At 38.1% G+C, this 11,479-nt stretch overlaps 1 long non-coding RNA gene across 1 annotated transcript; it reads right to left on the reverse strand.

Annotated features, from left to right (window-relative positions):
• Nucleotides 1-6,079: 6,079 nt before the first annotated feature.
• On the reverse strand, nucleotides 6,080-11,272 carry LOC141436295 (uncharacterized). The gene is made up of 3 exons (XR_012452293.1): nucleotides 11,092-11,272; nucleotides 6,302-6,423; nucleotides 6,080-6,175 (listed from the first exon to the last, which is right to left on the reverse strand). It is a non-coding gene; the product is annotated as an uncharacterized lncRNA (long non-coding RNA).
• Between the last annotated feature and the right edge of the window lie 207 nt (nucleotides 11,273-11,479).

Consider the following 11,479-nt stretch of genomic DNA (forward strand, 5'->3'; position numbering starts at 1 on the left):
GTACGCCCCAATCATTCTAACAATATTTAACAGGATTTAGAGAGAACAACTCATCAAAATCATTCAAGCCCTTTCCGACATCACCGCACATAAATACACAGGAGTTGCTTGTTAAACGGTGTAAGAATAATACTTACTAATAACCTAATTAACTAATTAAAATTCAATATCTCAAAAACGGGTGAACCTATTGTAATGAAACATAGCTAAAAACCACCGTTAAGAAATTTGCTTTTATATCAAAAAACGCTTGGAAATAGTTTTATCCGATCGAAAGCTACGATGCTACCAATAGACAGACGGTAGACAGACATTGGTGTCAAACTTATAACACGTTACCCCTCTTTTTGCGATGGGGTAAAAAAGTTGTTAGATATTGATAACACTAAGGGCATATCCTTTTACAATCGTACCTAACTCCCTAATCGAATAGTACATCATCCCACAGCAATTTAATACACGTGCAAGGAATAACTCAAGTGGAACCCGTAATAAGGTTCGGAGAATGTCGTCCGCCTGACATTCTGACATAGATGCCGCGTGACCTTTAGATAAATATCATGTTTAAGGGTTGTAGTCTCTTAATTATCGTATATGAACGGAGAGCTTATACACTACAATTGTACACCATTATATTGTAAGCGCGGAGCAAGCGCGTTTTGGAGTGGAGACCCCGGTTAGGGAAAAGAAATGTGGGCAGACCGCCTGCTCAACGGTCCGGTGACATTGTGGAGACAGCAGGAACCGGTCTGGAAGAGAGAGCGTAGACGACGGGTCCGTACGGACAGTCGATCCGGGTGGAGAAAGGCTGAAGAGCGTATGCCAAAGTGACAGGTGTTTGAAAACTATAACTGAAGTAACAAGTCTAATAAACTGAATCATTCACCAGAGTGGAACCTTTGTGTTTCAAATATCATGTTGACAACCCATACTTTTGTAGTTTGTTCGACTGTAGGTAGGTACATAAAAAAAATTTCAAGGTAAGCTAATTTTTAAGTTGCACTTGCACTTTCAAGTTGATTTTTTTTTATTCAACTGGATGGCAGACGAGCAAGTGGGTCTCCTGATGATAAGAAATCACCACCGCCTATAGACACCTGCCACCAGGGGGATTGCAGACGCGTGGCCAGCCTAGAGGCAATAAAAATGCAATTGAATATTTTTCAAACAAATCACTGAATCGAAAAATCGTCATAACAGCCCCCTAATGGTTTTAAAAAACCTATCCAACGATACCCCACACTACAAGGTTGGACGAGAAGGAAAAAATCAACCCCACTTTACGTCTATGGGAGGTACACTAAAAAAAATTGTTTTTGTTAATTTTTTATTGTACCATTTTGTCGGCATAGCTTACATATATATTCTTGCAAAATTACAGCTTTCTAGCATTGATAGTCCCTGAGCAAAGCCGCGGACGGACAGACAGACAGACAGACAGACATGGCGAAACTATAAGGGTTCCGTTTTTGCCATTTTGGCTACGGAACCCTAAAAAGAAATATGTTTTAGCATCTGGTGTAGGTCTGAGAATGGAGGTAAATACTATTTTTCATACTTCTACGCGGGTGGATGCAAGCCGCTTCCAACCGAGGCAACTGGAGGTCTATGGGGGAGGCCTGCTATGTCCAACAGTGGACGTCCTATGGCTGATATTATGATGATAATGGTGATGAACCATACGTACAATACACATTTACAACATTGAAAATACAAACTGAAATATAGATGCACAGAAAAAACAGAAAAATAAGACCATCACTGGGAATCGAACGCAGGTCCTTGGTAATCCGTACCGCGTGCTATACCGCTACACCACTGATGGTCCACTGATGGAAGTAAAAATTTGGAATTGAAATAAAAAATACAAAAAGATTCCAAAAAACCCAATCTTACATTTACAACAATTATAACCAGGTCATCCGTCCATCTCATTGGTGAACTTCTACGTTGCGCTAAGCAGTGGATCGTGGGTACAAATACTTCCAATCCGGGCTTGCACCGCTGATTTTTTCGAAATGTATGTGCGAAAGTAAATATTTTGAAATTTAGCACGACTTTTACGTTGATGAAAAACATCGTAAGGAACAAAATTGCAAAGTAATTCAACGGTGTGTTCCTCCAATTTGTGCAAGGTACCATCAGCCAAATAAGTGGTCTATCAATTTTTAAACAAGTTCCTATCAAATGAATATGTCGCTAAAGCGGAACTTTCAAGTTGACAGACACGTCTATTGGCATTATTGTTCTATGACATGCAAACGATTATCGACTTTAGGGTGGTAGACCACATATTTGGCTGATGGTACACTTACACAAAGTGTATGTACATTTTGGGAAAGTGAGTTTTACAAGCTGCAACCATTTTGATTTTTTCAAGCTTTTTAGCTTGTATTGGGTCAAATCTTAGAAGCTAAATTTGACCCACTTCCTGTGGTCGGATTGCGATAATCTGGCAGTGATATCTTGGTAGTCCGGCCAAGATCGTCTCCGCAAGATAAAACTCCTGAAAGGTTAATGGCATCGACTTGAAATTTGGTACGGAAATGTAAAGTCAACAAAAAGTAAAGTCAGCAAAGAAGCTTGTATTAAAAAATGTAATTTTAAACAAAAGCTTTTTGTGCGTATGAATGTTTTAATTTGATTCAGCTTGCTACTCCCTTTTCGAGTATTTGCAGAAGCGAAGGGTAGGTGTGTTATATTCAATGAGGGCTATCGCGAATGAATTCGCCACTAGAGGCGCTAGTGTAGCGTGAGGTCTCCGAAATGTCAAATCTCATAGTTTTTGGGTGAGCTACGCGGGTTTATTTATAATTAGAATCATTTTGTGAATATTTTGCAATATCTGAAATTAATTATGGCAAATACGCGTTCCGGGGCAATGAATGTCTGTATTTTGAGACAGTTTTGTCTTTCGGAAACCTTTGTCCTCCCTTTTTTCCGAACAAAACGGGGACTATGCAACACTGTGGCATGCTCGATATTTTTATGGTACGGTTTTAAGATGTATTAAATATGATTTTAATCTAAAGTTTGTTTTCACGCCCGTAATAACAGACTTTGAAAGCCATACTTAAAAACCTCACGCAACAGTGCGCCATCTAGTGAGACAAAAAACGATAGCCCTCATTCAAAGATCATTTGCACTTTGTGTATGATTGCTTATTGGAACATTGGCGTGTTCGTATTCCCCTGAGCAACGTTGGCCGAGATTTATCTATATGATAATAGTAATTAGCTAGAAGTTATGTAATTACGCACGAGGGAGCGAGGGGCGGTAAGTTTGTGGCATCTTGCGTCTTAGCGTTTGACTTTGCGGGGTCCTATCTATCATGAATTAATGACTACAAAACTAATTATTCTACTAGTTAATAATATAATTGCCGTGATAACTCTTGTGTTGCGGTGATGCCTCTTATCAGGTAACCTGCAACTCGGTTTCCATCTCGTATAAAATAACCTAACCAACACAAAGTTGGAAAACCCTTGACTCTGTCACTTCAAAGTTCAATATCTCAAAAATAGCTAAACAGATTTTGATAAAACATATCTAAGAACTATCGCTAGAAAACCTACTTTCAAATAAAAAAAATCGTATTCAAATCGGTTCACCGCTTAAGAGCTACGGTGCTACAGACAGACAGACACACAGGCACACATAGCGGTTAAACTTATAACACCCCTCTTTTTGCGTCGGGGGTAAAAATGCGCGAGTGTGCGTGTGTGTGATGTTACTGTTCACGCTAAAACGGCTATCTAGTCATGATTGGTTTCTTGGAGTCTTTTTGTATTTTTTATTTCAACTCCAAATTTGTTACTTTTACGGTTATCCCGTGAAAACCATATCGAAAATACAAACTGAGACATGGATGCACAGAAAAACCAGAAAAAGAGACCAGCGATGGTGTAGGGGTTATAGCACGCAGCACGGAATGCTGAGGACCTGGGTTCGATTCCCAGCGCTGGTCTCTTTTTCAGGTTTTTCTGTGCATCCAGGTCTCAGTTTGTTATCTCGATATGGCTCTCTCTAGTCGTAGGTATATTTGGTGTGTATTTAATTCTATATAACGATGATGTTATGGGTGTACACCTAAATTATTATGCGTTGCTGAACTATTGTGCGACTTAAATGTGTTATGAGAGCAAAAGGTATAAAATTGTACATTTCTATTTGTTTGTACTAATAATATTTCTTCAAAAAGGGCACGTGAAATGAAACAATTTGTCACTTGATGTTCTATAATAATAAAAAAATAGTGCCGCTACTTAAAGGATCTACGTCGACCAAACGTAAGCGCGATTCAGAAAATGCGTTGGTGGGTACAGCGCCATCTAGCGACAATTTGTGTAAACTTTACCGTACAGTACAGATGCAAACACTATTTGATTGCTACATTTTCCTAACTATTTGAAGTCAGAGCGTCGAATCAATGTTTCGAAGGCAAACAAGCTAAAGTCAAATGGAGAGAGAACACGACTTTGTGGGAATCTTTAGTTCATAGTGCTAATATTCCAGTTAGGAAGTTTCAGATAGTGCGTTTATTTGGTAACGTCGTATATTACGGTATGGTATTAAAAGCCCAATATTAGATTTAGATTTTTTAGTTTAAGCTTTAATCAAAAAGTCACAGTTTCACGTACATCGTAGTATCCTGGGAAAATGTACGTACAATAACCATATTATACATGATGTTAAAAAAATCCTGAACTTTTAATTAACCCACATTAACATTACTGATTACACTAATAACTAATATTTAAGATACAAGTGGAAAATTATGTTAATTCGAAGATGTTAAATTATACTACCTTCAGGACTTTTTGAATACTTTGTACACGTACTACATTATACAAATATGTAGTAGCGCTTGTCTAATTTAAAATGACGCTTCCCTTACTCAACAAAATCAGTTCATTATGAATACTTAGACAGCATATCTTACAATAACCGCCTCAGCCTAACAGGGATTCGCTTCCCGTTGGACTCAGGCGATTTAATGTAAGATTTTCTCTATAACTAGTCGTAATGAACTGATTTAGTTGAGTGAGTGACGCGTCATTTTTAATTAGACAAGCTCTACCTGGCTGATTTCGGCTAAGTACAGCGATTGCTAAACAGTTGAATGAAAGGCTGTTCGCCCATTCATTCCTTACAGTCCTGTGCACTAACAGTGGCAACCCGTAAGTACGTATTCACTTAATATCCTTGCTATAGCAGAGCTATCCAAAAGACTAGATATATTATATTCACACAAGAGCCACTGGACGTAAAACTTACATGATGTTTACTAGTAATATTTACATTCACAATACTTTACGACAATGTAGCCTACGGCACATCATTAGCTGTAACGAACTGGCTCGCAACTAGTGGGGGCGGCAGCGAGCAAATTAAATTATTTGCGACTGAAACTCGGAGGGAAACCGCACGCGTGTTAACTCGTATTGGGTGACAAATGTGGCGTGCGGTTTGGGGAGTAAATAATACTTCAATATGTTTTAAAATAAATAATAAGTAAGGACCTTGTGCAAATTGTGCTCGCTAATCCTGCCGTGAAGCAAGTGCTTGCATGTTTTAGTAAGACATGAAATAACTGGCACTTGAGGTAATCTTAGGCCTCTAGTTGGCATCGCAGCAAAGGTGTCTATGAAGAATGCCATTCGGTAATATTATTTAAGCTCTCGTATTGGAAAAATTACAAAATTAAACGGTTCAATCTCACTGTAATCGCTGCTGATTTAGCGCGAAGGGGGGAGGGCGGGGGCGCTACCGTTGTAAACAAACGCACTTAAATATCAGAATGATTTCCGAAAAGATCGAAACTAGTCGGAGGGGTTTCGGATTATAATCGTGAATTTGAAACGTTTAATTTTGTCATTTTTAAAAAATCACAGGACGGATATACGTGATGCCGTCTCCGTCTATTTGAACAAAAGAAACAGAGACGGCATCACATTTATCCGTCCACCAGTCAAAAAAGTAGGTAATATAAATAAATGTATCCGTAGATACATTTAGTTATATCTTCATTTTTGTCAATAACTTACGATGTAAATAAATAAACTGTGTTACGTGTGACTTCCTCTTGCATAATAATCGTGTTCCTCTTGCGTGTCATTTACCTATAATCAAATTTATTTTACCACGCCGCTGGACTATTCAATCGGTCTCCGTCTATTTGAACAAAAGAAACAGAGACGGCATCACATTTATCCGTCCACCAGTCAAAAAAGTAGGTAATATAAATAAATGTATCCGTAGATACATTTAGTTATATCTTCATTTTTGTCAATAACTTACGATGTAAATTAATAAACTGTGTTACGTGTGACTTCCTCTTGCGTAATCGTCGTGTTCCTCTTGCTTGTCATTTACCCATAATCAAATTTCTTTTACCACGCCGCCGGCCTTTTCAATCGATACTGAAAATATTTTTCTAATTCAGTACACTTTTAGGAGCACAAAAGCGTCTCTTTTCGCAAAAAATGGACACGGGTTTATAGGATTTGGGCATAATCTATTGCTTCTTTTTCCATATTTCCGGTGCTCAAAACTCCGTGAAAGCTTATAATCTCTAACGAGAATTGAGCATTTGTCGCCGGTTTTGTATTTCAATTTAGAATAAGAATATTTTTGGAAAAAAAAGGTGTTAAGCAGCATTTTCACCGAAAATGTGTGAGGATGCGTTGTGAGGAATGTGTTTATCATGGAGCCAATAGCCTCCTAACGCCCAGAGTCCTTTATAAAGTACTTTATGTAATTTTAAATTAAACTCTATCATAAATGACATAAAGATGTTCATAAATCTAAAATTTGACTTGAGCGTTAGGAGGATAGCGCTTCATTTATTTAACTATCCTTTTTTTATTCGACTGGATGGCAAACGAGCACGTGGGTCTCCTGATGGTAAGAGATCACCACCGCCCATAGACACTGCAAAACCAGGGGGATTGCAGATGCGTTGCCAACCTAGAGGCCTAAGATGGGATACCTTAATTGCCAGTAATTTCACCGGCTGTCTTACTCTCCACGCCGAAAAACAACAGTGCAAGCACTGCTGCTTCACGGCGGGATTAGCGAGCAAGATGGTGGTAGCAATCCGGGCGGACCTTGCACAAGGTCCTACCAACTGCATTCTGCTTCGCTAAGCCTTAGGTACTTATACACTACACAGTTGATATATTTTCTGGTTTCTCGTTTTTTACTCAGGGACTATTCACCAAACCTGGAATGTTGGAACTGAGTGACCCAAAAACTTGAAAACAATTTGCCTTCTGCATCCATCAAGTATTACAACGTATTACCTTTACTTGCCCGAATTTCATTTGCCCGAATTTCACTTGCCATACCAACGTTTGCCATAAATTATATAGAACAGTGCTGTTTTCAGGATTTTTTTAAACGTCAGCATTTAGAATGCAGTACGTTAGGTTAGTTTAATATCAACTCTGAAGAAATGAATATTTCAGAAATAAATTACTTTATGGCAAATGAAAATTTAAGAAAACGATACATTCGGGCATATGAAATTCGGGCAAACGATAGAGAAACATTACAACGATCTTAGTAACCTTAAATAGCAACGGAAGAGCAGCGCGGCTGCAAGGCCAAGATCATGCTAAGTTGGGACTGGGACCATTTCGTGATTATCTGTTTCCTTTTTACTCTTTTTTTTGAAACCTTAATGTCACGAATAAGTGTTTTTTTTCTTTCTTCCATTCAAATTATTTTAGCGAATAGTCCTCCGCAGTTGCTAAGCTATTGCCAGTTAGGAAGCGACATAGAAATTGGGCTATGGGGTTGGGTTAGACAGCTACTATTAAAATTTAAATCTCTCACAAATTTACTTTACAAAAGTCTATATATTTCTATTCACAGTAATGATTTGCTTTCATTCACTTGAAACTCAATACGTAGTAAAGCAAACAGCGCTATTGTGACCTTTACAAACACAAGGAGTTGTCCGCGGGTTGCGGCCCTTGTCAAGTGGTTTGACGGATAAAATGACCCACCGAAATAGAACAACTGAGCTGTTTGCTCAAACGTTTCCTGGGTAACGGCATATCTACATTATGTTTAGCTATACTCCCTCTTTCATATCCGGAATACGGACATTTGTCGATATTTGTGATATGCCTAAAAATTTCGTGATCTGGCGGATTTTATGATCGGCCGCCGACATATACATAAAAATATTATAAAAATACAAACCCAACGTTATTGTTTCCATCGATTGGGCCGAAAGCATACAGTAGTTTGATTTAATAGGCAAACATTTACTATAAGCCAGGAATGATTGTGAAAGCCTTCATTTTGGGCTAATGCAGGGCAAGCACGGGCTCGTTATTGGCTGGGCGTTACGGCAGCCCAGCACGATACGTTAACCGCACACTTTAGGTTATTGGCAAAAAATGTTTTCTTCTTCTGACAGAAGCTCCGCCAAATAAAAGCCGTAGCGGCCTAAAAGTTTGACCCATGGCCTCTCAAGCAGAGGATCGTGGGTTCAAATGACTCCTGCTTCTGAACCCTCGCACCTGTGAGTTTTTCATCATGTGCGGAATTACATTTAAAATTTACCACGAGATTTACGGCGAAAGAAAAAAATGTGAAGAAACTCGCACTAACCTGCGAAGTAATTTACCTTTGCCGTCCCCACAGCAGTGCTGGAGTCTGAAGTTCGTGATTGGCAATAGAGTGCTGATCCCCGCTCTCGCATGAAGTCCCTCAGTCGTCTTTTACATCACTCACGGAAGGACTTCAGTCCATCCTATTCTTAAACCGGCTACGGCACGGACTGGCCTCTATGTAGTGTAGACCCCTTTTAATAATTTCAATAAGAAAAGCCTGATTTTATTCCTGTCCATCTATTCATGACAGGAACCAGGAAATGACCTCACACTGCGACCATTTTGCTTAGGAGCTAACTCTGCTGGCACTGGAAATTTATAGATGACTACAAAGTATGGAAACCTCGGTGCGCGAGGTTCGACTGCGGCCGTTTTTTTCAACATCGACTGCTTTTTATAAGTACAATATATACCACAGTACAACATAGAACCTCCTCCTTTTTAGGGTCCCGTAGCCAAAAGGGCAAAAACGGAACCCTTATAGTTTCGCCATGTCTGTCTGCCTGTCCGTCCGCAACTTTTCTCAGGGACTATCAATGCTAGAAAGCTGTAATTTTGCACGAATATATATGTTAACTATGCCGACAAAATGGTACAATAAAAAATTTAAAAAAAATTACCTCCCATAGACGTAAAGTGGGGGTGATTTTTTTTCTCATTCAACCTTGTAGTGTGGGGTATCGTTGGATAGGTCTTTTAAAACCAATAAGGGGTTGCTAAAACAGTGATCTGTTTGCAAAATATTCCACTTTAAAGTGCAAATTTTCATTAAAATCGAGCGTGCCCCCCCCCCTCTAAAATCTAAGCCGGTGGGTGGAAAAATTCAGGATGGTAGTAAGTATATCAAACTTATAAGGAAAACTATAATGGTTAAGTTTTCTTAAGAATTATTAGTAGTTTAAGAGTAAATAGCAGCCTAAGGTATAAAATATACCTAAACTTGGAATATTCCGTACAAAATGCGAAATCCTTAGAAAAATATTACTTAATTTTTTCGTAATGGCTACGGAACCCTGTTTCGGGCGTGTCCGGCACGCTCTTGGCCGGTTTTTGAAGTCGTTTGATAAAAAGGGAAAGTATCGAAGTAGATACATAAATTTTACAAAGAAGATTAGTGTAATATAAATTTTCGGAGAAACAATTAATTAGGTATTTTTTTCGATCTTGTAACTGCATAAGCCAGTTAATGACACCCTGCAAGAGCACACTAATAATACTTAAAACTAATTAAACATTACATTGTATCATTTTCACGACCAAATGGCCTAGTGGTAAGAGAACCTGACTACGAAGCTTGAGGTCCCGGGTTCGATTCCCGTGTCGGAACAGATATTTGTATGCAAAATACGAATGTTTTTCTCGGGTCTTGGGTGTTTTATATGTATTTAAGTATGTATCTATCTATATAATTATATTTATCCGTTGCTTAGTACCCAAACACAAGCTTTGCTAAGCTTACTTTGGGACTAGGTCAACTGGTGTGAATTGTCCCGTGATATTTATTTATTTATTTGTAATATTTACATTGAAAAGACGACCGGATGGCTAAGTGGTTAGAGAACCTGACTACGAAGCTTGAGGTCTCGGGTCCAAATCCCGGCCGGGGCAAATATTTGTGTGAACAATACGAATGTTTGTTCTCGGGTCTTGTATGTTTAATGTGTATTTAAGTATGTATTTATCTATATAAGTATGTTTATCTGTTGCCTATAGTACAAGCTTGGCTTAGTGTGGGACTAGGTCATTGGTGTCAAGTTTACCATGATATTTTTTCTATTTTATTTTAAATATAAATTAAAATCATGCATGCATGACAGATTAGGTTCGGTTAGGTTCATTGAATAACAACCTTGAAGCAGTAAGTTTTTGAGAAAATTTCATTTACATCAAAATGATGTATTCTTTTTAAACATAATTCTCCTTTTCATAAATTGGATATAATCCCCCACGTTAATTTGCACGGCAGCCTGTGGGTATTAAAATAAACAATCATTGTGGGCATTGGAATGAGAGATCGTTATTGGTTCGCTGGGCGCGCCATTTTGCAAATTAAATTTAGCTGTCACTTGAATATTTTTTTTAATTTGATATAATCGTCAGTGGATTGTGTTTTGAAATAAATTGGCAGTGGATTATGTTTTGAAATAAATTGGTAGAAAGCAGAATGTATTGGACATAAAATATTTAATTTACCAATGATTTATGAAGTTTACTTGTAGTAGCTTTTACCTGCGGTTTGAAGCCGTGGTGGCCTAGTGGTTTGAGCTATTGCCTCTCAAGCAGAGGATCGTGGGTTCAAACCTCGGCCCGTACCTCTGAGTTTTTCGAAATTCATGTGCGAAATGACATTTGAAATTTACCACGGTGAAGGAAAACATCGTGAGGATACCTGTGTGTGTGTGTTGCAAAACTATATACTTACACAGCAAAGAAACAAAGTTAAAAAAACAAGTTGGTGCTTACCATCCAACTGTCACTTAATTATATGATGGAATAAAATGCTCAAATATGTCAAATATCTTGTAAGTATGAAAATTATTTGTTATCATATTTCCTAATTTTTACTGTCCCACTAACTTAGCCCAGACTGTAATGTTTTTTCAACTAAGCATAAAGTTGCCTGTATTAAAATACAGGCACGTGTGAAACTGGTGTTATGCAAATTAAAATACTGGCCATAAAACTCGACCTGGCAGAAAACAAGCCATAAAATATAAAAAAATGATTTTCTTTTTCGTTTAACGGCAGCTGTGCTTTAGGCTAATTAATCAGCCAGTCTTTTATGGATTACAGAAAGGTTTTTATCGGAAAAAACAATTTTATATTAACGCTGAAGAAATCTCGATTGCAC

Source organism: Choristoneura fumiferana, chromosome 16, assembly GCF_025370935.1.
Source record: "Choristoneura fumiferana chromosome 16, NRCan_CFum_1, whole genome shotgun sequence".
NCBI lineage: Eukaryota > Metazoa > Arthropoda > Insecta > Lepidoptera > Tortricidae > Choristoneura > Choristoneura fumiferana.